The sequence below is a fragment of the Lithobates pipiens genome, unplaced genomic scaffold (genome assembly GCF_037356315.1).
Source record: "Lithobates pipiens isolate NorthernLeopardFrog02 unplaced genomic scaffold, aLitPip1_a1.2 Scaffold_13, whole genome shotgun sequence".
Lineage (NCBI taxonomy): Eukaryota > Metazoa > Chordata > Amphibia > Anura > Ranidae > Lithobates > Lithobates pipiens.
Window position 1 is genome coordinate 449,033,022 of NW_027507718.1, and position 25,945 is coordinate 449,058,966.

The following is a 25,945-nucleotide window of genomic DNA, read 5'->3' on the forward strand; positions in this document are numbered from 1 at the left end:
GTTAGTATTCTCAGAAATACTATGGCTACCTCAAGCCACATCAGAAAGGCAGAGGGAGATTAGGGAAGTAAGCAAGTGGCTGAGGAGCTGGTGTAGTAAAGAGGGGTTTGGATTCCTGGAGAACTGGGCCGAGTACTTTAGAAGGAATGGACTGCACCTAAATGAGGAGGGTGCAGACTTGCTGGGAGTGAAGATGGCCCAAAAGTTAAAGGGGTTTTTAAACACACACACACACACACACACACACACACACACACACACACACATACATACATATATATATATATATATATATATATATATATATATACAAACATTATACATTACATCACTATTAAAAACATTTTGTACAGATTAAAAAGAAAAGGCACTGCATTCATTTATTTTTTTAACAAAATATAATTGCTACACACATACTGTAAATCTGAATACAAAAATAGTGAGTGTTGTGTAGATTCTTCCAACCAATAGTTATTTTATTCCAGCATACATTCAGTACTAAAAAAAACTATGAAAGTATTGATTAATGATTAGATAGAATTTTTTGTATAATATATATGGTCATTTTTACAAATGCATGAACTACTAGTAGTGTAAAAAATAAATACTTAAACCCAACAATGTCACTTTTTAACTTACAGATGACACCCAGAAGATGGAGGAATTCCACACAGATGGTTTCCAATGGACTCTCCTTGTAAATAGATTTGACATTATTTCAAAATCTACAGAGTTCTTCCTTCTCTAAAGCCACATCTAAAGAACTGTATTATTTGGAGTCTCCTGTGTGCGAAGTACAAAAATTGTATATATATAATATGTATAACATGATTGAAAGCAATCTCATTGCATTCAATTATTTTTTTTAATTTACTTTTATTTTTGCATCATGTTAAGTAATTAATAAAATATCTATGTTTACAATGTATTCACTGAAAATGCAATTGAAGAGTATTTTAATGGTTTCCTCATCCATCAGCAGATTTCAACTGCCCACAGTGAAGGTGTAATGCTTTTTCCTTTTTCTTTTTTGCCTTGAATGGAATAGGGAAGGGTCAAAACATCAGTTTTTGCTGGGGAGAATTCTTTCCTTTTTACATTTTAGGTTAGCACTAAACACAGGTACATACAAAAAAAATAAACAAAAAAATAGAGTAGGGATTTTAAATAAAAAAATAATAATAATAAGTGGTTATCAACTTTACTTATCAAAGCCCACCTGCAGGGTATTTGAGCTCCCTCAAAATGATTTAACCTCTTTAGCATATACAATGCTAGTCTATATTAAAAAAAAAAGAGATTTTAAGGGAGGAAGACAGAACATTTTGTAGCTCATTGGGGCGGTAAAGTTAACAGCCTCTGCAGCATCTCAGAAAAAAAGTTTGGCTTAGTGAGAACAAGACTTTAAGGCAGCATGATTTAAATAAAAAGAATACAGCCGGCAGCTCCAAAAGTCCTTGTTGCTTCTTTATTTATTTATCATTCAATGCCAGGTCACCTGAGGCCAGATGACAGATGCACCCCGTTGGGGTCAGGAGTGCACCGCTGAGGTAGTGGACCTGGCTGCCATGGATAGAACTCTAGGTGGTTCAGGAAAGCAGGTACTCTGGAGCACCAATACAGATCACACTGGGAGCTAGAGCTTGAGATTTCCCAGGGCACGGACTCTAAGAGCCAGTGGGTGTTCACCGGGGCCCCTGATAGTGGGGATGGACTTCGCTGCAGTCAGAGGCGGCCAGTCTTTTAGGCTGATCACATGGAGAGGTAAGCAGACAGTAATATTAATGCAGATCCATGACATTCAATTACTGGTATTAGTATTTGATATGTTTTGGAACGTGACAACTGCTAAAATGGAGCTGTGCAATGAAAATCATGATGTGCAATACTATTTTCGTATCTCTGTGAGAGTAAACCCTATCTACAAAAACTTCAGGTCAAATACATTTATAAATTAATTCCAAAAAAGAAAAAAGCATCCAAGTGGCACTAAGACTTTGATGTGAGTTAAAAAAAAGCAGTGAGAGGACAAAAACATTTGGAGAGCCCACTGGCTTAGGTTAGGCTACTCACAACTGACAGGGCTACCCTTCAGTGAGTACCCAGTAGCTTACCAGAAAAAAATATATGGAAGACATGGACTTTATAGGCACCAGATATTAAAATAAATAATTTTATTAAACAGCCTAAATTCATAGAAAAACATGGGTTAAAAACATGATTAAACATGACCCAAACCAATCCCGTAGGGATAATACGACAGCAGCAGATTGCTTGAAAGGTGGGTGTGATCCAAGGGAAATTGACATAGGTCAATGTGACTTTCTAGAGCTCAACATGTTTTGTGAAAAAAACCTTCCCCAGGAGCTTAGGTGAGTATTAAAAAAACTGTAGTTACATGCATTGAATTGCAAGAAGTTAATCATTGATTACTTGCTCCACCAGTCCTAACAAAGCACCGTTCGGATAGCCAAAATCGGAATCATATTAATGAAAAATATGGCAATTGCTTAGCATAGACTTGTGTCATTATTCATTAACAGAAAGGCTACCAGCAAACCACAGGCTTCTAACATGTGAACCAGATGTATTAGCGTCCTTCACAGACAGCAGGCGCCACCAAACGTGGTGGCCTCCTGGATTGATGATATCTCATTCGGGCCCATCAACGATTTTATACAGTTTCTCTTCTGTTTGAGAAGGATGCTAATACAAACACCAATGGAAGAAGCCTAGATGAGTCTAAAACAAAATACTCAACATTTTTCTAGGCTAAGAAAAAACAACTCCCCTTTCATCAGGGTTCCAGTTAAAATATGAAACTTAAAAAAACTCAAAAGAGGTTTTCTATGTGTGAATCTATGTAGAATAACCTAACTGCTGGATTAGGATAGTTACTAACCAGCAACATCCACATGAGCAATCAAGATTCTAATCAGTTTGGAGTCTTTTATCATTTGGTCTGGCTCTCCTTGGATCAGTGTGTTACTTTCATACAGGGGAGCCTTGTTTTGCCTAAATGTTTAATAAAATACCTAACTCCTTACATCTTACTGCAACTTAAACTTAAATAAAAGTACCCATTCGTATCAGGGTGTGTTGTGGTAACTCATGCGTAACAATGTGTTTGATTATGTTCTTGCTTCTTAGACATTGTGGTTGGATATTGTCCAGGGACTAGTTTTAAAATACACTTTCCTTCCTGGAGTCCATTTTTTTAAGAAATATTAGAAGAAATAATGATTGTTATATTTTATGTTTGAATAAATTGTATACAGTGTTTAAAATAGTTGTACTGTTGGAAAAGTTCATTATCTGCAACATTTGAGCTTTATTTTCTTAGTTCACATTCTTCCCTTTTACCTTGTGGATGAAAAAGCAGTCCTTAGCCTTGGCCCTGCAATACAAATATACTTGACATTATCATTTCCTATTGTGAAGTAGAAACGGCTCTTTGTATCCTGCAGCAAAATAAGATGCTTCCCTCAAAATTCCTTTGCTCTCCAACAGAACAATATCTTTCTTATTGATTGAAAAACATTTAAAATATGAATGTAATATATATTGTCTAAAGAATACAGCACAATAGCATTTTTATAACTTCCTGCAATACAAATAACAAATAGTAGCTAGAAACAGGCAAGACAAAGATTTATTTTTGTGCCAATGGAACAGTGATTCTTTATATTTTTATTTATTTATAATACTGTAATTTGCACTTTGTAATGTGCACCAATGGCGTAATTTAAAGGTAACGTGTACTAAAAGAAATATATAGGCTGCTATTGCTACCTGAAAATGTTTCCCCATCTGGCTGTCATGGTGCTTCAGCGAGTGACTGGTTTGGGAAAAGATCAGAAGTACTGATTTTACATGGTACATGCTTTGATATCAGTTACTCATATGTATTAAAGCCATAGAGAGCTGGGTAATTAGCATTTTTGGAAAGTTGCCAAGGAAGTTTACATATTGAATATCAGTGCACTAAATAATTACAACACAACCTCTGCCACCCCAGCAGAATCAGTGCTAAAAAGTCAATGGCATTGATTTACTAAAGGAAATAGATTGTGTACATTGCAAAGAGCAGTTGCTCCAGAGCTCAGTAAATTGTGTCTTCCATCATCCAATCACGTGCAAGCAAAAATCCATTTTTTTTTCAATTTTCCTTGCACGTGATTGGGTATTCTTTGCAAAGTGAAGGTTTATCTCACTTACTAAGCTCTGGAACAACTGCACTTGCAGAGTGCACTTGCAAAGTGCACAGTCTATTTGCCTTTAGGAAATCAACCCCAAAGTCCCTTTAAATGTCCTTTCAGAGGAATCTTCAGGGTATTTGTATTTAATAAAGCACATCTGCTATAAGAACTCTTTATTCTTGAGTCCTTGATGGACCAACAAGTCTGCTGACCAACCAAATTAACCTGTCTAACCGTCTGGTAAAAGCAGGGGTTTAGTTAGCACATATTTGCAAGCGCATGTGAAAGCTGCAAGGCCTCATCATGGCACCCTGTGTTGTTTGCAGTCCTAGCACTACAAATTTATAAGTGTCTCCACAGTGGAAGCACATGCATGGAATGGATAGATGTTGGACAGGTGAGCCTGGAGGCTGCCCAAGCCCCCTTAAAGGAACAGGAGCACACTGGACACCCAGCAAGAACATAATGGCAGCGAAGGTGCCCAGCGTGTCCCCGGACCATATATACGAACAGTAACAAAAAACTCGCCACTGCCCACACCCATGACTGGCCTTCACAGTGAGGAGCACATGGAGGGCATATACATGTAAGACAAAAATAATTCCATAGCTCAACTCACCAACCAGTCTGCTGACCAACCAAATTAACCTGTCTAACCATCTGTTAAAAGCAGGGGTTTAGTTAGCACACATTTGCAAACGCATATAAAAGCTACAAGCAACACAGGGTGCCGTGACGAGGCCTTGCAGCTTTCACATGTGTTTAAAAATATGTGCTAACTAAACCCCTGCTTTTAACAGACGGTTAGGTTAATTTGGTTGGTCAGCAGACTGGTTGGTGAGTTGAGCTATGGAATTGTTTTTGTCTTACGAGTGCAGACCCTTACATCAGAGTTCCCCCTTAGATCATGATCTGTGGCATCGTCCTTTACATCGAGGTTCGCATAGTTCTCCCTTAGCACTGTAATGGGGAACTCTGCTGGCTGTGTTATATTAACCTGACCTTCATGTAAATAGAGAAATTCGGTTTTTGACTTTTGTTTAGCTTAAACACATTGCTAATAGCGCTAGCTACATGTTTATAGACTAAATATTAAAAGTTGCACCAAAAACAGCCATTTTAGGCACTTTTTTGAAGTGCTAGTAAATAATTGGTGTCGTTTGTAATTTTTAGGCATCTTGCCAGTAAATTTTACTTGGGGGCAAAGCTGGATGAACTAGAGAAACCCCCTGCAATGACAAAACAGAGACATTAAACACCTAATGAAAAAAATGGCAGTTTGTTTCAGTATAACTCAGCTGGCTCCTCCTCTCTGTCCAGACCCCCATGGGAAGCCGTTTTCTATGGGAGCATTCATGCGTGCTCATTTACGAGCCCCGCTGTTAGGTCCATTGACGTGGACAGCAGATATCACTGGCTTTCATTGACAGCACTGGGAGCTGATATCTCCCCGTCCCCCAGCAAAGCCAGCAAGACCAGCAAATGAGGGGAGAGAAGAGCTGCAGACATGCACGTGGCTAGTTTGAATGAGGGCTCATGTAAGTAAAGGGTGGGTGAGGGGGGATGTTGACGTCTAAACATTTTTTATCTTAACCGCTTCCGGGCTGCCCCACGTACATTTACTGTGGCAGTGTGGCTTGGGTGCGCAAAATCACACACCTGTACGTGATTTTGTGCATGTAGTTTAGAGGGCAACTGTACACAGCGAAAACCAATCAGCAGGTTCGGCAGCCACGATGGCTGCTGTGACCCTCTCGATCGTTCACAGGAGAGATGGAGCAGCAGTGAGCGGATGTAAACAAAGCACACCGCTGCTCTGTCAGGGAGGAAAAGAGAGAGAATGTGTTTCAGTTTATCTAAATCACGATCTCTCTTTTCCTCCAATGAATCCACTCCCCCACAGTTAGAAACACCTCCCAGGAAACCCCTTTTAACCCCTTGATCATCCCTGTAGTTAACCCTTTTCCTGCCGGTGTCATTTATAGAGGGATCAGTGCATTTTTGTAGCACTAATCACTGTATTGGTGTCACTGGTCCCCAAAAAGTGTCACTTAGGGTCAGATTTCTTCACCACAATGTTGCAGTCCCACTAAAAATCGCATTACCAGTAAAAACAATTAAAAAAATGAAAAGTCCCTAAATCTATCCCCTATCTTGTAGACACTATAACTTTTGCACAAACCAATCCATACATGCTTAATGGGATTTTTTTTACCAAAAATATGTAGCAGAATACATATTGGCCTAACCTGATGAAGAAATGTATTTTTTTACATTTTCTATTAGATATGTATTATAGCAAAAAGTAAAAAATATATTTTTTTCAAAATTGTCAGTCTTTTTTTGTTTATAAGGCAAAAAATAAAAACCACAGAGGTGATCAAATACCACCAAAAGAAAGCTCTATTTGTGGAAAAAATAGGACATCCATTTTATTTGGGTACATCGCCGCATGACTGCGCTATTCTCAGTTAAATCGATGCAGTGCCGTATCGCAAACATTTTTCTAGTCAGGAAGAGGGTAAAATCTTCCTGGGTTGAAGTGTTTAATGCAAAGAATGCATTAAGGTAAAAAATGTTTAGGCTTTAGAACCACTTTTTTGTGTCTCCCTGGCAGTTTGTCCTGTCACCTCTCTTGCTTTTCTTTTCTCCCTCTCTATACTGTATTCCCTCAGCATAGTCTGTCATTCCTGTTGCTTTCTTCCCCCATCAGCAGGATTTAATTTTCTGACTAAACTTCAACTTTCCTGATGCCAACATGGCAGCATGCTAGTGATAGAGCTCCGCCTCTTGACCACTCCCTCAGGACCAGCGAATAGCATAAAAAAAGGACTAGTTAGCCGCCCCCCCCCCCCCCCCCCATTCTTCTTTTTTTCCTCATACCTCCACACAGTGAAGAGTAGAGTAAGCAGTATTATGTCCCCACCTTTGCCTCAGTGCACTAGCCATCTGAGTTTAGCCTCACCCAGTGCAAAGTCCCAGCACTCGGGCTGCTAAATGCACTAATAGCCTTGGAAACCCTTCTGTGGGTCCTTGATAGGGCCCTGCAGTGCTTCCTCATTAGGAAAGAAATCTGCCATTATGTGTCTGTGGGCTGAGGCTTGGGGGGCAGCTAATTCATTTCTGTTCCTTTTTTCTTTGGGTTCCTTGCACCATACAGGGCTGCCTATCCCTTTTATTCTTTCTGTCTCCTCATATGTGTTCTCCATTACCTTGATCTGTTTCTCTTTGAGTGCCTTCCATGTCTCCATTTTTATTAGTGTTCTGTTCCCCTCTTGTTTGCTCATGTGAGGATCTAGACCGTGCTGCCTGGGGTGTCCCAGGCCTCCCTATAGGGATAATGGCCATCAAGTGCTGTTTTTCTTTGGCCAAGGCACCCTTGATGACATCATCGAGCTGTGCTTATGGGCAAAAGCTCCTTCTTGCTAGCAAAAGCTCTCTGCCCCCTACTGCTTTTTATCAGGTAGGACACCAAAAAAAAATGCATATATATTAATTTAGTTATTTATTTTGGATTAAAAAAGGGGGAAATGTGTATATATATATATATATTCATTTATTTATTTCTGGTTTAAATTAAAAAAAACATTTTTTATTTTTCAGTTTTTTTTACGAAGGCATATTTTATTTTTTCTCTTCTCTCTTTCATGTTAAAAGCCCTTCTCTCTCTAGTGCTATTTTCCTTTCTGGCTATCCTCATTTCAGCCGTCCTATCTGTCCTGAAGCCATGAGTCAGTCACCTCTTATGCAAAAGACCCTCAAAGTCAAAGGTACGGGACCACCGTGTTGGTAAGTTTGCAGGAAAAGAGTGCCTATTTATGCTGATTGCTTTGAGTTTTTTCAGCCCTGCATGCTCATGCTCTCAAAGTTTAAGAACCAAAGAAAGGCGGATGGTCTTCAAAAAAGCGTAGTCCTAGATGCCGCACCCACTCAAGGGAAAAAGTTCCAAGGAAGACATCTTATCGCCTCTTCCCAAGAGCAACGCCAGCGCCCCAGCAAGAGTCCTGCAGGGCCTGTGGCATAGCGCTTGTACCTAATAGGTTGGTGAGTACAGACTGCCAAGAGGAGTTTGTAGTTAACAGGTAACACCAAATGTCTTTATTATTTATGGTTCAAGATTCTTTTTTGAACTCACTTCACTTATCCCGACCAGGCAGCCCTCTCCTAGTTTCTACAAGAAGAGCAACTTGGCACCTTGGCATGTGGCGCTCAACCACTCAGTTCTAGCGAGTGGGTAGCCTGCAGATAATAGCAGCTCCTCTTTATCAGAGGAAGATCCAAAGCTGCTTGGTTTCAGTTTTTATCCTTTGTGGAACAGTGTATCCAGGTAGACATGCAGGCCATTACATGGGTAAAGAGACAAACTCATATTTACCCTTTCTTAAAAATGGCAATCCCTTCTGCGTTTAATGGAAGAAATGTAATCAGAAGGATGGCAAAGTCTTAAGAGAGTTTCTCGTTTGATTGTCTTTATACGTTTTATCCCTGTCATAGACCTGATACAGCATCACTGAAATCCACTGCTCCTTCTCCAGACCATTTCTCTCCCATGGAGCTGCCAAATCCATGGCAAAGGTGGGAGGGCTTCTACAATACTTACAGACACTTCAGACTTGTCCCAGTCCCATTCACAGGAAAGATTGCATGTTTTCTACCCAACACTGTTTGTAGTTCACTGGTGACGGTGGCTAGCGTCCAGTTGCAGATCGGAAGATGTTGAACTTTTTTGGCCCTCTTAGAGATCTTTAATAGGAAGTCCATTCAAACAGTACAACCAGAGAGCTGTATGCTACTGCTGAATCGTAAGGATGCCTATCCTCACATCCCAAATTTTTTCCTTTTCCTTTCAAAATAAGTAAGTTTGGCGATCAGTTAGACACATCTCCACTTTAACAGGCTACCTTTTGGCTTATAAATATCTCTGAGAATGTTTGCAAGGGTCTCAGTGCCGTGTCAGCTCCACTCAGAGAACAGGCTTGCCACTACCTTGACGTCATTCTTCTTCTATCCAGAGGACTGGAGCAATTGTTGTTGCACCAAGAGGTCCTCATATACACCCTGCAGAGATATGGATGGGTTATCAATGCAAAAAAAAAAAAAAGGACTGCAAAGCTAGCTTTCTCCAACCCAACGGTTAGTGCACCTGGGGGTGCTCTGCTAGTTCCTCTGTTTTGCTTCCATCAGAGAAAGTGGTGATAGTAAAGAACAGAATTCCGAGGACAGATACTTCCGCTTGTTTGATGGATTCTCAGTGCCTCAGTCATCTGGGCACAATGTCGTCATGCATACCGAGAATTCCTTGGGCGCATGGGCACCTGCACAAGTTTCAACTAGGATTCTTAGTGCAAAGGAGGAAACAGGATCTAACACCATTAATAACAGTGTCACTCAGTATGAGTAGCGGTCTGTGCTGTTGGAAAGACCTTAAGGAAGTCGCGGCTCGTTAGAACCGTTAGGCTGGATAATTGTTACAAATCATGTCTGCAAGACAGCCTGGAAGATGCACTGCGAGGGACTGTCAGTCAAGGAAAGCAGAGATTACCAGCCAACGAGGGTAGTCTCGATTGAGCTGGAAGTTCAAATAGCCCTTTTAGCACTTTGACCTTGCTACACAGAATCTAGGGAAGACCAGTCTCCTTGCAGTTGAGCAACAGGGCAGCAGTTGCCTATATTCAGCTCCAGGGAGGAACTCGCAGCAATAGGCTATTGAGAGATGTGAAACCCATAACGTCTGAAACTGAACATGTCCAGCAAATTCCGGAAGCAGTTTACCTCCCAGCGGATTTTTGAATACACAAGCAGACCGATTATCGTGCAAGCTTCCCAGAGTATGAGTGGGTCTACATCCCAGGTCTTCTCTGAGCTGGTTCACATGTAAGGCCTACCATAGACAGACCTCTTTGCTTCCCACAGTAATCACAAACTTTGGGTATGTCTGACCTTGTTTCCACACCCCAAGGTGCAGGGGGCAGATGCTCTTGCCTTTCCTTGGAGCTGCAATCTATCCTATATATTTTTTCCCCCAACATCTCTCGTAATGAGATTCCTCTTGAGTCTGTCAAGTAAGAACATAATTGTCATAGCCAATTCTCCATATTGGCCAGGAAACCCTCGGTTTTCCCTGACCAATTATTTCAGGATATAGAAGACCTTTCCCCTCCACAACATACGCAGATTGGGCTGCAAGCAGGGGCGCTAAAAGGGGAGGCTGGGCAACTCCGGTTGCTGCAGATTCGCTCCAGATTGATCATTACCTTGTAGTGTGCAAGAAGACACTCTGCTTACAACAGCTATGCTTAAATCTGGAACAAGTTTGCGTTTTCTCAGTAGGGCGAGACATTGATCCTACTGCCCCTCCGATGACAGCTGTTCTATACTTCCTCTAGGCTGTATTGCACATGAGCCTTAGCCCATCCTCATTGAGCTTGCAAGTGTTGGCTATATCGACAATAATACATTTAAATGGGCCAAGAATCCTGCAGTTTTCACAATTTTTGAAGGCAGTCATGAGGATTTGGTCACCAAGGAAAAGAAATCTATTGGTGTTTCTAAATGTCATGTCTTTTCAGCCGTTTGTTCCAACAGGGCAGTGTTCGGGTTCGGTCCATTACCTACAAGGCAGTATCTATTGCAAGAACTTTAAGCAGAAGGTTGTCTGAGATTCAAGCTTTTGGAGCTTCAAAGAAAAAAAAATATATATATATATATATATATATATATATATATATATATATATATATATATATATTGTTTTCTTTCCAGAAGGAGTAGAGTTGGGTCTTGTAGATCATTTTGCATCGGAAGTAGCAACAGCCCTCTATTTAACAGACATCTGGACATTACCTAACTTCCCAGAACATCACACAGAAAAGTCACACAAACTGGTCATTTTCAGAACTTTAAAGAAGTACCTGTCTGTCATGTACCTGACGGTAGAGCCTGATATGCAGCGGATGGCCTCTCTTACACCTCTGACTCGAGGCCCCCCGGTAGAGCAGACAGGGAGCGCAGGAGTGCAGAGTCGCACGAGTGCCTGATTGGTTGCAAACCGTGGAATCCGAAGCAGCTGTAGGAGGAGCGGTAGCTCAGCGGGATTCTCCAGAAGGAATGGTACAGGCAGGCCGGGTCATACACTGGCAGACATGTCAGAAACAGATGCGGAGGCAGAAGAATAATCAGGATACAGGCCGGGTTGGTGATGGCCTGGCAGTGAGGTAGCAGAAGGAGCAGGCAGGTGCGGTGGTCAGACAAGCCGGATCGGGTGCAGGCGGATAGCAGGAATCATCAGAGGCAAGCCGGGTCAGGTAACAAAGATGCAGGTAACAGGAACAAACGGGAACACTGTAGAGCAGACAGCACAGAGTCTGCACACACTGGCAGAGTTTAAAGAGGAGCTGCACCTAAAAAAAAAATAGTAAAAGCCAGCAGCTACTAATATTGCAGCTGCTGACTTTTAATAAAATCACACTTACCTGTCCCAGGGTCCAGCGATGTCGGCGGCAGATGACAAGCGATCGCTCGTCTCGCTGCTGCCACCGCCGCCATCCTCTGTCAGGGAATCGGGAAGTGAAGCATGACGGCTTCACTGCCCAGTTCCCTACTGCGCATGCGCGAGTCGCGCTGCGCGTCTCTTATGGTCCCCCGCTGTGTCTCTGGGAACTGTGTGTTTCCCAGAACACAACGGGGAGGCGGGGCGTCTGCGGGGGTCTGCCCGGAAGTGGGTGCAGTTACCTGGATTATCCAGGTAACTGCACCCCCCTCCCCCCTGAAAGGTGCCGATTGTGGCACTGGAGGGGGGAGGGATCAGATTAGCGGAACTTCCCCTTTAGGGTGAAGAACCGCTTTAAGTAGCCCGTTGGGCGCCAAAAGATGTTACCGGGTACGCACGCGTGCACATGTGCGAGCTGATGCACGCAAAGATGTGCCCGTGCTCACGGGTGGCAGTCTGACAGGTTGTCTTGGATTCTCATCCTGAATACTGGCATGTCCTTCTTGACAATGCACGCCTGAACGCATGCGCACACCTGCGCGCACAGGCACACGCAGATGCACCAGAGGAGTTCTGACAGGGGCTGAGGTCACAGGTCGTATTCTTCGGCCGCCATCTTGGGTACTGGCTAGCCCTTCCTGACACTGTCCACAATTGCTCCTTTAAGGTCATCTAAAGCCTTGTGCACATGATCCGATTGTTGGCAGGGCTGCAGCCTGGAGCCAAACTGCAGCGCAGTCCATCCTCACCACTAGAGGATCTGGTGAACATCTGCTGGCTCTTAGCCCTTGTATACACGGTCGGACATTCTGACAACCAAATCCGTTGGATTTTGTCTGACGGATTTTGTCTGAAACTGTTGCATACACATGGTCGGACAAAGTTGTCGGAAAATCCGATTGTACATAACGTGATGACGTTATTTCATTACAACGGGACTACGTTCAGGCTAGTATACAATAGCTTTGGTCTAGGAATTTGATCTGAGCATGCGTGGCACTTTGTCCGTCGGAGTAGGCTACAAATGATGGGAGTATGTCCGATCGGAGCATGTTGTCAGAAAATTTTACAGACAAGTTGGAAAACTAGGTCCGTCGGATATTCCGACGGAAACAGTCCGATGGAGACCACGCACAGTCGGATTATCCAACAAAACGGTCCGATAGGAAACATTCCGTCGGAATCTCCGACCGTGTGTACAAGGGCTTAGACTCCACGCCCTGGGGAATCTATGCTCTAGCTCCCACTGGGATCTGTGTTAGTGATCCAGTTGACCTGCTTCCTGAACCTCCCTGGGTATTATCCGCAGCAGCCAATCCTAGGGACCACTATCTTCCGACTCCTACGGAGTGCATCTGTCACCTGGTCTCAGGTGACCTAACAGTTTGATCAGCCCCGCTGGCTTGCAGTGCACGGGTTGATATAGGGTTCCCTGATAGGGCCTGGGGTGGAACCATGCTTAGAGGAGAGGTTATAATAACCACCAGGTGGAAGTGGCTGAGTGATGCAATTCCTTCAGGATTTGGCCTCCCGTTTTGAACAGGTTCAGGCCTCATTAGGATCCCGGTTCAACAAACGCAACCTGGAGCCAGACTGCAGTACAGTCCATCCTCACCACTAGAGGCTCTGGTGAACATCTGCTGGCTCTTAGACTCCGCCTCAACCATTATCTGCTGCTGCACCTATCGCACCAGTCGCAGCGAAACATTCATTACAACTGCCAGTTCCAGGCCACTTCTCTGGGGACTCCAAGGCCTGCAGGGGGTTCCTTAGCCAGTGCACAATTCATTTTGAACTCCAGCCCCAAAAATTCCTGTCCGATTGGGCAAAGGTAGCCTATATTATATCCCTCCTGTCCGGAGAGGTGTTAGCCTAGGCTGCTCCTCTGTAGGAACTGAATGATCCAGTGGTTTCTAGCCTGTCCGATTTCTTGAAACTTTTTTGGAATATCTTCGAGGAACCAGGTCATGTTCCTCAGCGGGCAGCGCTCTTTTACATCTCCGTCAAGAGTCCGCGTCTGTGGGACAGTATGCTCTTCAGTTCCGTATCCTCACAGCTGAATTGAGCTGGAATAATGAGGCCCTAGTTGCAACCTTTTTATATGGCCTCTCTGATAGAGTGAAGGATGAATTGGCAGGAAGATCCCTCCCTGCTGATCTGAACAGTGTCATCCCCTTGTGTAATCAGATTGATATTCGCTTTCAGGAGAGGGCACTGGAAAAAAGACGCCAGCACTCCCCCTTCCTTAGGCAGCCTGAGCTCCCTGTCCCTTCTCTTCGATCCGAGGAGCACCCCCTGCCTGCTGAGGAACCTATGCAGACCAAGTTATCTCCCAAAGAACTTGCTAGGCACAGAACTCTGGGCCTGTGCATCTACTGTGGGGTCAAAGGTCATTTTCGTGACACTTGTTCTCTTCGTTCGGAAAAACGCTTGGGGCTAATACATCTGGAAGGTGGAGTATTAGACCCTGAGATATCCCCTTCATGTCTTCTCCTTTCTGTATTCCTTCATGTCGGTGCTTCCTCTCGTTTGATCTCAACACATCTGGATTCCGGAGCCGCTGGCAATTTCATGGATTGGGAAACTGCATCTTCCATGAGACTTACCCTTTTGCCCCTTACAACACCATTAGTCGTCTTGGCGATTGATAGCACTGTTCTCCCAGGGGGCCCTATCCGCTTCCAGACCCTCCCTGTTAAGATGTCGGTAGGGACACTCCACCAGGAGTGTATATCCTTCCTTGTCTTACCTAAGGCTTCATCTCCTATCATATTAGGTCTTCCTTGGTTACAACTCTATTCTCCAAACGTTGACTGGACTACTGGACAGATCCTGGCTTGGGGTTCTTCCTGTTCCTCTTCCTGCCTACTCAAGGGTACCCCAAAAGAGTAACTTCCTGTTGCCACCATCCCAGTATCTTCTGCTCTTCCCGCTGTATACAGCGATTTCTGTGAAGTATCCTGCAATAATCGGACTGATGCACTCTCTAGATCATGTGACACTCTGGATGAGGAGCCCACCTATGAACCTGAGCCGATCATTCACTCCAGTTTGCCTAACCATTTACCTTTGCCTATCCCTAAACTCCCTTGGACGCACAGCCTGGCTAACTTGCCCGCAAGTTCCACAGTCACTACACCCTGTGATGCGATTGAGATAGTCGCTACACCTGGCAATACTATTCAGTCAGCCTCTGCACCAGTTATGCCAGTCCAGCCCATGCCCAGTGAGATTCCTGCTTCTTGTTCAGAACTTTCTGTAATCTAGCCTCACCCTACTGCTACTATGTCTGTTCAAACCCTTTTAAGAGGCTAAATCCATCCTTTGGATAGACTGCCTCATTCAGCCAGGTGGGGTTTTCAGTCTTTTACTCAGGGCTCTCTGCATTCTGTTTGTGTTTCAGCTATCCAGCGTGACTCTTGTGACATGTCACCTTCTAACCAACCTGACCTCTGGGATCCACTGACCTCTGTCCAGTCTGATGGTCCTGTGCTGGATGTCCAGCTCATGTTTAAGGGTCTGGGGGACCCCGCTCAGACTCCTGATGATCTTCTCATGCCCTTACCCATTCCTAAAAAGCCTTTAGTCCTCAATAAGTCTTCTCATCCTCTCCCTACCTTGGTTCCGGTCTCTGAGGATAATCTAAAATACGAGGTTAGTCAAGTTTTGGATTCCCGGCTCCGTATAGGCATTCTTCAGTACTTACATTGGTAAGGGTTTGACCCTGAGGAGAGGTCTTGGATCTCTGCATCTGAGGTCTTTGCTCCTCGTCTGTTGAGTTTCCCTTTAAGCCTGGACTCAGGTGGTGGAGGGGGAGGACTCATAAGGGGGGGTTTCTGTCATGGTTATGCAGTAATCTTCCTCTGTCTGCTTACCTCTCCTCATGTGTTCAGACTAAGGGGCCAGCCACTTCCACCTGGTTGTTTTTATAACCTCTCCTCTAAGCATGGCTCCAACCCAGGCCCTATCAGGGAACCCTATATTAAACTGTGCACTGCAAGCCAGCGGTGCTGATCAACCATTGTGTGTTCATTGTGTGTTTGGCTTCCTGTTTCCTGCTTGCCGTGTGCTCTTCATTTGCCTCTGTTACCGACCTTGACGTGTTCCCGACTATTCCTGTCTGCTCATGACCCTGACCTTTTGACATGTCCCAGACTATCCCTGTTTGTCTGTGGCCCTGAACCTTTGGTGTGTACTCTGTTGTTCCTGTCTGCTAGTCACCCTGACTTCTGCCATTCTCACCACTAAAGGCTCTGGTGAACACCTGCTAGATCTTAGACTCCGCACCCTGGGGAATCTATGCTCTAGCTCCCACTGGGATCTGTGTTAGTGATCCAGTAGACCTGCTTCCTGAACCTCCCTGGGTATTATCCACAGCAGCCAGTCCTAGGGTCCACTATCTTAGCGGTGCACTTCCGACTCCTATGGAGTGCATCTGTCACCTGGTCTCAGGTGACCTAACAGTCCGGGGGGCAGTAGTGGCCTGGCTGAGGAAGGCATCTGTGGCCTCCTCCAAATTCCTTCTCTTCCTGTTCCTTTTAGCAGGAGGGCGTAGGGTAGGGATCTGCTGACCGCTGGCTCCTTCAGACTGACACTTTCCTGTGTATGAAAATGGGACATAAGTAGAATCTTTTTTAGGGTTTGGTCATCTATCACACACAATTTTGATCTCTTCAATGTGAATATGGACAAATAGAAAAGACTATGATTCTGACCCCAGCATTTTTAATTCTTGTTCAAATCATTTTTGGTCACTACTGTCTATTGATATGGAAACCAGTTTAAGGCAGAAATATTTTAACAATAACATCTAGTTATCATCACTGTATTTTTGGACACAAATATGTCCAAAAATGCTAAACCTGAGTCAAGCTGGACTCCTCCACATCTTCTTCCTGTGCAGCAGGACCTGGGTGGACCTCAGGAGCTGTGGCCTCAGCAGATGTCGAAGGGATTGAAGACAGCGATTGCCTGGATTCTGTCTGGTCAGTCAAAAACTGCAGGGTGTGGTAAAACCACAGCCTGGGGACATATATGTCGTCTGCTGCTGCTCCAGATCTCCATGATCTTGTTGAGCCCCCTTTTAAAAGTACTCCTCAGGTTTGATATTTTTGTCTTGACATAGTTAATGTCTGCCCTGGGTTACACTGGTTTCACATACTTGAGCAGTTTCTCCAAAGCTGCCTTCCTCAATATTTTATTGGAGTGATCTCTACTCTTGACCTTCCAGAGACAGGTCAGTTCCCGATACAGGTCAATGAGTTGGGGTAGAGGAGCAGGCGCAGAAAATGTATCCGTCATGATAAATTATATGATGCCTGCAAGACAGAACACAAGGCACACCATAATGTCTGGCTTAACTTATAAGATGATCCCAGTATAGGCCTCAAGCTAAGCAGTGTAGGCCACTAACCACCCATGCCCCAATTTCCAATTGTACCTTCATTTTATGGCTTCATTTAGCTGTTCCATTGACCGTGCATTCTGGCTTGATATACACTGCGTGAAACTCCGCTCTCAGTGCATCATGACAATGGGGCGTGACCATCTCTCTTCTGCATGCTACACAAACGCTGGAACATTTGGGAGGGACAACATGGCGGATTATGTTGATTCATGGCAGCCTCTCAGTGGTGGAGCTCATAGGAGGCACAAAACAACCCTCATGAGCAAGGGTGAGATGGTGGAGATGGTGAGCATCCTAGAGAAGCACGATTACGACTGCAAGCTGTGCAATTACGAAAGACCCAACAGCCGAAAGGACATCATTTTGGAGAAGGTCATCGCCGTTTTGCAGAGTGAATTTTTGGTGGAACGATCAAACTACCAAATCCGAAAACGATGGTCTGATCTCAAACGCTGTGAACAAGACCAGATGGAGTACATACATCAGATCATAAAAAGTAAGCAATATTTGGATCTAACCAATATGTATATGTGTAAATTAGCTGTCTGTATATGTTCTTTCTCCAAGTAGCTCAAGAGAATTATATATAAGGTTTTCTAAAATCTTTGTATGACTTGGTATTCTAAAGATAAAGGTAAATATAAAGCAAATATGAACATTCTTATTTGATCATGTTTTTGGACATTTCTTTATTTTTGGAACAATGTTTTTTATCTTCTTCACAGTCACTCAGAGTCACGCCTGCTAGGATGATCATCATAAATCCCCTATCCCATAGGAGAAAAGAGGGTTACCCTGTTTCCCCTAAAATAAGACCTAGTGTGATTGTCAGTGTTGGCTGCAATATAAGCCCTACCACCCAAATAAGCCCTACTCTGTTTCCTCAAAAATAAGCCCTACCCTGAAAAGAAGACCTACAAGGACTTTAACTAGGGCTTATTTGGGGGGTAGGGCTTTTATTGCAGCTATCACCGACAATCACACTAGGTCTTATTTTAGGGGAAACAGGGTAGGGGCAACTGCTGAACTTTTTAAATGTTAGAACTTGTCTGGTGTTTGCCCTCTGTAAAATAACATCACCTTCCCTTTTCTATGCATTTTTCACAGAAAAACACCCAGAGTGCAGCATGGTAGAGTCCACTAGTCAGGAGCAAACACTGACATCAGATCAAGCGCATGGTTGGTCAACTAATGTAGCAAAATGGATGATAGGAACAGATGGGACTTGGGGTGGCTTAATGAATGATGTATTGTTTCTTTTTAGAGGAAAGTGAGTATGGTGAGCTCACCCAAAATGTTTGTTTGGAGCCATGGGATCTGACTCCTGGACCCAGTACAGACCTTGCCATTGTGGACTTCAAATCCCTTGATGTGAGTCACAATGAGGGCCAAAGCGACCCAGAAGAGGAAGAAAGTATTCAGAAGCCTCTTGTTTCTGCAAGTAAGTATTCTTGGAATCTGGTTTCAAATGTGTATACATGTCGAGTGTTTAGCTGAACAAACAAAACACCCACTCCACACATTAGCAAAGTATGTAGTGCATTAACATTAGCATGGAAACGGAAGAGGTGGAAGAAGCTGGCAGTGTTGCTAGGTACCCGAGTTTTGGAGGCCCAGGTACCAGGGCCAAGATTACAGGGTAGTTGCAGTGTGTACATTCCTAGTAGTGTAGGTGTCCGAAGGGCAAGCAGGTTGCAAGCAACAATAGATTGGGTAGGTAAATATTTCCTGAATTTGTCTAGTAACTTAACCATATCTCACTATGTAGGGCCTCAGCCACTTGACCACCGTTCCCTTAATACTTTTTACTCTTCTTAATAGGTCATGATCTTCCATGATGCACTGTTGGCAGAATGAGTGCACATATGTTGCATTGTTTGAAGGATCTGGACCAAATCAAGGAGGCTGCCACTGCTTTACAGCGAAGAATCAGAGATTTTGTGGACATGGTTGCCAAATTTTAATTTCCTCTTGGCTGTTGGCTTGGCTGAAGTTTTGTGTTCCACTTGTTGGCTCCTGTTTGTCCTTTTAATGTTTACCATGTTTTTAGGACTTTGAAATGTGAAAGTTTAGGGACAGAACTCAGTGTTTCTCCACTCCACTCCCCTAGGTGCACCACCAGGTCATGTTTTCTGTATACGACTGTGCAAATTACTAATAGTGAACATGGCACCATCTGTGCCAAATTCTACAAGTATAGAAAACATGACCTGGGTTTGCATCTTGAGGAGGGGAGTTGGGAAACACCGCCCAAACTAATGTGAATTGTAATGTTTCTGTGTTTTTAACAATATAAAACCCCAAATTTGAAGGTGCCCCCAAATTGTGCTTAACATTCTTATTTCCATCATGATTCCATGCCTAAAATGTGTGTATTTCCATAGATCTAGTTTAAAAACAAAACAAAACACACAGTGTGTCAACATGTGCTATCTACCATCACTGGGGATTAAATGGATGCTTTTTGGGAGTGAAACCCCTTCCTCATAACTAAAGTAACTCAGAGGAAAGGGTTGCACCCCCAAAACACGTCCATTGATACCCCGTGATGAGAGATAGCACATGTTGACACACTGTGTGTTTTGTGGGTTTAGAAAAAAAGATGTTTGTAACTACACACATTTGCGACATGGGATCATAAGGGAAATTTAATTATGCCTCTTTGTGTACCTGGCTTCAAATTTGGGCTTTTATAGGGGTGAGATCACCCCATATGAGGAAGGCAACATCCACACAGTCTTGGGATACTAATGTTTCATTTTGCCTTCGCTTTAGCAAAATTGAACTTTGTAAGTTCCTGAGTTTGGGATGTGCATCTAATGTTTTAAAACATGCCTGTTTAGCCCCAAAAAAGGATAAATAATGCAAAACATACATGTTATACACCAAGATGTTGGTTTGTTTTAAAACCTTAAAAAGCACATGTGAATGTGCTTTGAGTAAAATGTTTTTTAATAAACATTGTGACTTATTATTTTGATGCTCAATACCAGTGTATTTGTTAAGCTGTTGCAGTTACAGTGACAATGTTCTCTTAAATGTGGTCAACTCCTGCAATTTTTAGTCCTCAAAAAATTATAAGAGTTGAAAAGACATAATGTTTTTGAACTTCATGCATTAGATCCATTAGTAACAAACACATTATGTGTGTGTAGCAGACCCACAGCACACCACGATAGTTAGCTGAAGAAGATCTTGTCACCTCATGTAGAAAATAAGGTATATTTGCACTATTGGAGCAAGTGGCAAAAATAAAGCCCATTTGTGAACATATTTGACACTTACGAAACACAGACAACAGTAATTCAAATTAAATATGAGTTTATGATCTCAAAATAATATTAGACATGATCAGCTACAATTTGCTGCCCAGCCACTGCCCCTCTACCCACAAAATAATCAAGGTATTTCTGCCATAAATCTCTGGCAATTTGTGAGAGCAATCCAGCACAGCAATAGGTGTCAGCACACCCACAGGCGGTCGAGCTGCAGCCTCTTCAGCTGGCCCTGCCACTGCAGGGTCCACGTGACTTGGCAGTGAGGCAAGGTAGCTGGTAGCATTGCTCCTTAAAAAAAAATGTAACACACAACAGCACAGGACCACATGGTTGATGTTGTAGAATGCCAGGTTGATTGGAGTTCAAAACCACCTGAACTGACTCGATAGGATGGCAAGTTTAAGGTGCCATTCTGGAGCTGCTTTTAGAACTCTGTCTGTATAATCACTCCTCCATCATAGTTGCGGCTGTTCTTTTCAACATACAGATACAAAAACTCATAGTTGGGAGACACTACAGCTAGCATGACTATGCTGCAAAAGCCCTTATAATTAAAATAATATGAGCCAAAGTTGGGTGGTGGGACAATCCGGACATGCTTGCCAACAATAGCACCGCCACAGGGAAAATCCCACTGATGGTGGAATTGGGCTGCAATGTCCTGCCATTGCTCTGGGTTGGAAGCAAACTGTGGATTAAAAAAAGAAAATAGAACTTACTACTTCTGCACATAACATTGCAAGCAGATTTGACACAAACATGCTTAACCAACATAAGGATAAAAATTAAATGAGAAAGACAAAAGTGTAAGGTCAACTTATCTGATTTATCACCCTCTCTGGTGGACCATTAGCAAAATGTTAGGGTGGGGGGGAGGTAATGGGTAAATGTTTTGGACAGGTAACCCTCTCCACTTCCGTGAGAGCTGTTTGCATAAATAACCTGTGATACTTTAGCCAGCCCCTCCTTACTTACACTACTGACAGCCCAGTGGACAAGTAAGAAGTGTCATAATCTAAAAATCGGGATACAAACTGTCCAAATTGCAGCACATTTTGACATTCTGAAAAACCCTATTGATATAATAGGAGCCAAAAACTTTCTACGTTACAATTTGTAAGTAATTAGGCAGGCCCTTGCACTAAAAGGTTAAGTGAATTTATACAGAAATATGAACCCAAAAGAGGCATAGTGTGTATGGGTTTTGCAAAGTCAGCAGATAGAGTATTTGTATCTGTTGACTTTTTTTTGGGGGGTTCCAAATGAGTTTGGACCCCAAAAAATGGTCTCTAGCACTCTGTCTGATTTTGAGAAAAACAATAACATTTGTACACATTTTAGGGGTTGTTTAGGGTAAGCTCCAAAATGTACCTGACAAAAAACATTGTTAAGTTAGTAGGCTAGGTGTATATGGGCCCAGGATAGCATGCTGGGGAGGTTAGTGAAAGAAAATATGCATGTAGGCCAAAAAAGGAGCAGGAATAGCTTACAGCATGCATGAGGACAAAGAGGGCATTCACAGCATATTACAATATTGATAATTATGTAATCAACAAATTAATACAATACATTAGCAAAAATTAATACATAGAATGTGATCTTAAATGTAAAAACTTAGAGCTTAGAGCTGAATGCATAAATTACTTTGGCCAGTCCCTCCTTACTTACACTATTGGCAGCCCACTGGACAAGTAAGACGCTTCATAATCCAAAAATATGAATACACACTGTCCAAATTGAAGCACATTTTTATATTCTGAAATTCCCGAACAAGATAATAGGAGAACAAAACTTTAAACGGTACTATTTGAAAGTATTCAGGCAGGCACTTGCACTACATGCTTTGGTGAATTCATCCATAAATATGACCACAAAAGAGGTAGGTATAGTGTGTATGGGTTTGGCAAAGTCAGCAGATAGAGTATTAGTATCAGTTGACTTAGCGGTTGGGGGGGTGGGAGGTTTAAAAATTTGTTTGGGCCCCCCCCCCAAAAGCCTATTGCACTCTGCCTGAATTTAAGGACAACAGTAACATTTGGACATATTTTCAGGGGTGTTTAGGGTAAGCACCACAATGGAGCTGAGAAAATACATTGATAAGTAATTATGGAATGATGAAATGAATACAATACATTAGCAAACATTAAATACATAGAATGTGAGGTTAAAGGATACAACTTACCATAATGTAGTCCTTCTCCAGGACTTGAATAATGGCTGAGCAGGTCTCTGGATTAATGAGTCCCAGAGCCTGGGGGGAGATCCCAGTAGTAAACTTGAGGTCCTGGAGACTTCTCCCAGTGGCCAAGTACCGCCTTTGCTCTGGAGTGATGGCAAGCCTCATGCATGTGCCCTGCTTCTTAATATAGGGGGTCACCAATGCCAAGAGTTGGTAAAAGCAGGGGTCCGTCATCCAGAGATAATTCCGAAAATCATCCGGATTATTCTCCTGGAGCTCCCACAGGAGTGGCATATGACATAACTGGTCATGAGTAAGCAACCAATTTTTGGTTAATTGGTTGCTTTGGTTGCTCCTCCTCCTGTTGCTGAACTGGACTTGGGTCAAAGCAATAACTCCAAGCCCAATAACAGCATGTTCTCTCCTCCAATTCTGCAACATGGCTGGTTGACGAATGTCTATTCAGAAACGAACTGAAAAGCACGAATCAACACTCACCAAACTTCTACTAACACGAAATTAGGAGAGAGAGCCCAAAGGGTGGCACTTGAGAAATTAACTTCCTCTTTTGTAGTCTCCTAGTATGTCTAGTACATTACCACATTTGTGTTTGTTGGCCGACAATTGTGTACCATTAGTATGTTAGACAAGTTCCTGGCACAAGCCCTTTGGACAAAAATCAAGAGCTCGGTTGGCCAACAATCGGATCGTGTGTACAAAGCTTAATAAACCTTTTGTTATTCCAGCTGGAAATCATCAAGGAAGAGGTTACTGCCTGGACTCTAGCAGGCTTGGTTGTGCATTTAGAACACGGGGTCACGGGCCACTGTCAGCGGTTGCAGCCTCATAGGCTGCACATTCGAGAGCATCATTGGTGTCCATCTATAGAGCGATATTGTGGTCATTCCAGCATACCTACTCAAACTTTACGGAGCAGACCCGGGTGCCTTGTCATCAATAGACTTTGTAGGAAGGACTATTCAGTCCTCTGTAACATCCTAATTAGTCCCAATGCATGAATCTATCCATTGGTCATATGGAGATGGGCCCCGTGCGCCCTTATGGACGCAGCGCCACTTCCTATGGGCATAGTTCACATCACTGCAGTGCAGTTCAGCACACTTAAAAAAGTAGAGTATGCTGCATTTTTCTGCACTGCAAATGCAGGGAGTGTGGTAAAAATTTGCTACAAATGCATTACAAATGCACTACAAATGTGCTGCACCCCTTAAAAAAATTGTAATAATTGTACTAAATATTATATTCTTTTATACTAATATTCTTTATATACTAAATATTATAACCTGTCCCTCATTCCTATGTCCTGTACCCCCTATTAATGTCCTGGCTCTGTGCATGTGGTGTGTGTGGAGAGCACAGTACAGCCAAAATGGTATACAGGTCACCAATATATAATAATAGATGCAGAGGACTTCATTATCATGATCTAGAAATACCTTGTGCTTTATGACCCAACACATCAGCATTAAAAGAACAGAATAAATGGAGGATCTGGGAGAGAATTACAGCAAGAATTTACTCAATTATGAAGAAATGGACATAGACAGAAGGGAGATCACTGGTAAATTGCTTACTGCATGTGATTATCAGGATAGCCATAAAAGTCATGAAGTGTTCTAAAACAGAGTGCAGTGACCACATGGACCCCTCTATTGCCCGTACTATTTTTTTTCTAACATTGGGTTGGGGTGCCTGCAGAAATTAGGCCCAGAAATTAAGCCTGTTCAAACTGTATGGAGATTCCATCCTTGAGAATGTCCAAATTACTACCTTTGATCTCTCTTTTCATCAGTAGTGGATGAATCCAGTAACGACGCTTCCTATGAGTACGTCATTTCAAAATGGCAAGGGCCAGCGCCAGAATTATGTTGACAAGAGCAGACATTCTAACTTTTCTCCACACACTACGCAGAAGGAAGTGACCTCAAAGGAAATACAAGAAAACCAAACCCGAAAACCTATATAAAAATGCACTGTGACTGCATTAAAAAAACGCAATGCTCAAACACATGCCAAGCACATTTCAAATGCATGTCAAGCGCACTGCAAACGTGCTCTAATTATGCTTCAAATGCATGCAAACACGCAGTCAAAAACGTGCAGTTATGTGCAGTTTCTGGTTTGAATGGGCCCTTAAGGATGCAGTTTTCTTCAGCTGGATGCATTTTTTTGAACTGCACTCCAACTGCATAGACAGCCCAAAATCAAGATAATCCTGTGGGCAAAGTTCACATTGAAATGGATATTTTGATGATAGGCAACTCCTATCCTCATACTGATTAGTGGTTCCAAATTAATAACTACTGCAGTAGGGAACAGACACAAAAGATACGCTCAGCATCTTTCCAAATAACCGTTCTCCTTTATTATGACGCATGTGAAGGTTTTTATACACATGATTACGTAGGTATCACATTAATATTACAATTGTACTTTTATGGTAACAAGGGGCGTTACATAGGCAGGCTAATTCTAATCAGAACTCGAAAGAATGCAAAACATGTACTGAAAACATTATTAGTGCCTTGTGCACAGTGAGGGCATTGTGCAATACATATAAAATAGAATACAATTATATACAGAACCTACAAATTTCCATTACAACATCATCGCAGTGCAGTTAAAACAAGTAGAGCATGCTGCATTTTTTGTGCCCCAAATGAAGGGAAAGCAATACAAACACGTTACAAATGTGCTGTAAACACACTACAAATGTGCTTCAAATGCACCACCACACTTTGTCCCTTTAAGCCAAGAAAGCTGAGCCCAAAAACATTTAAAAAAATGCACTGCAAATGCAATGCTAAACGCATCGCAAAATGCATGTAAAGCACATTCAAGCGTGCATCAAACACATGCCAAGCATGCTTCAAATGTGCTTCAAATGCAGTAAAAAAAAAGGTGCAGTTATGTGCAGTTTCTGGTGTGAAGGGGCCCTTAAGGATAGAGTATAAGTGCCAAGCAGTAGCAGAGTATTTGACAGAAGTGCTTTCATGTTATTTCTACAGCATGAGGCTGCCCTCTGGTGTTCAATCAAGTAATCGTTTTCAACTCTATAATGCAAACAATTTCACAGTAATACAAAAGAAAGTAATTCATCCATTGACAAAAAACACAGCCTATTGTAGATGACATAACATAAAACACATTAGTTATATATGGCTCAGCCAGTGGACTAAAAAATGGATCTGATAACAAAATACTCCTCAAATAAAAGGGAAAAAGCAAAGGCATAAAGAAAAAGAAAATTATTCTAGATAATTATCTTATTAGACTACAAGCTCCTTTCTCCATGGCCTGTTTTCTATAGATGTCAAAAAGGATAAAAAAGTTATGTCCATGGTATACAGTGCCTTGAAAAAGTATTCCTAC

At 42.7% G+C, this 25,945-nt stretch overlaps 1 protein-coding gene and 1 long non-coding RNA gene across 2 annotated transcripts in view; both read left to right on the forward strand.

Annotated features, from left to right (window-relative positions):
* FGFBP2 (fibroblast growth factor binding protein 2) overlaps positions 1–3,289 on the forward strand; it is a 41,706-nt gene extending 38,417 nt beyond the window's left edge. Inside the window, exon 2 of the mRNA XM_077477747.1 lies at positions 642–3,289. The gene's annotated coding sequence lies outside the window, so the exon portion shown is untranslated. The remainder of the gene's footprint in view (positions 1–641) is intronic.
* A 9,901-nt stretch (positions 3,290–13,190) lies between these two features.
* On the forward strand, positions 13,191–20,082 carry LOC143975389 (uncharacterized). Its single transcript, XR_013272376.1, has 3 exons — positions 13,191–18,274; positions 18,360–18,536; positions 18,917–20,082. It is a non-coding gene; the product is annotated as an uncharacterized LOC143975389 (long non-coding RNA).
* Positions 20,083–25,945: the final 5,863 nt, after the last annotated feature.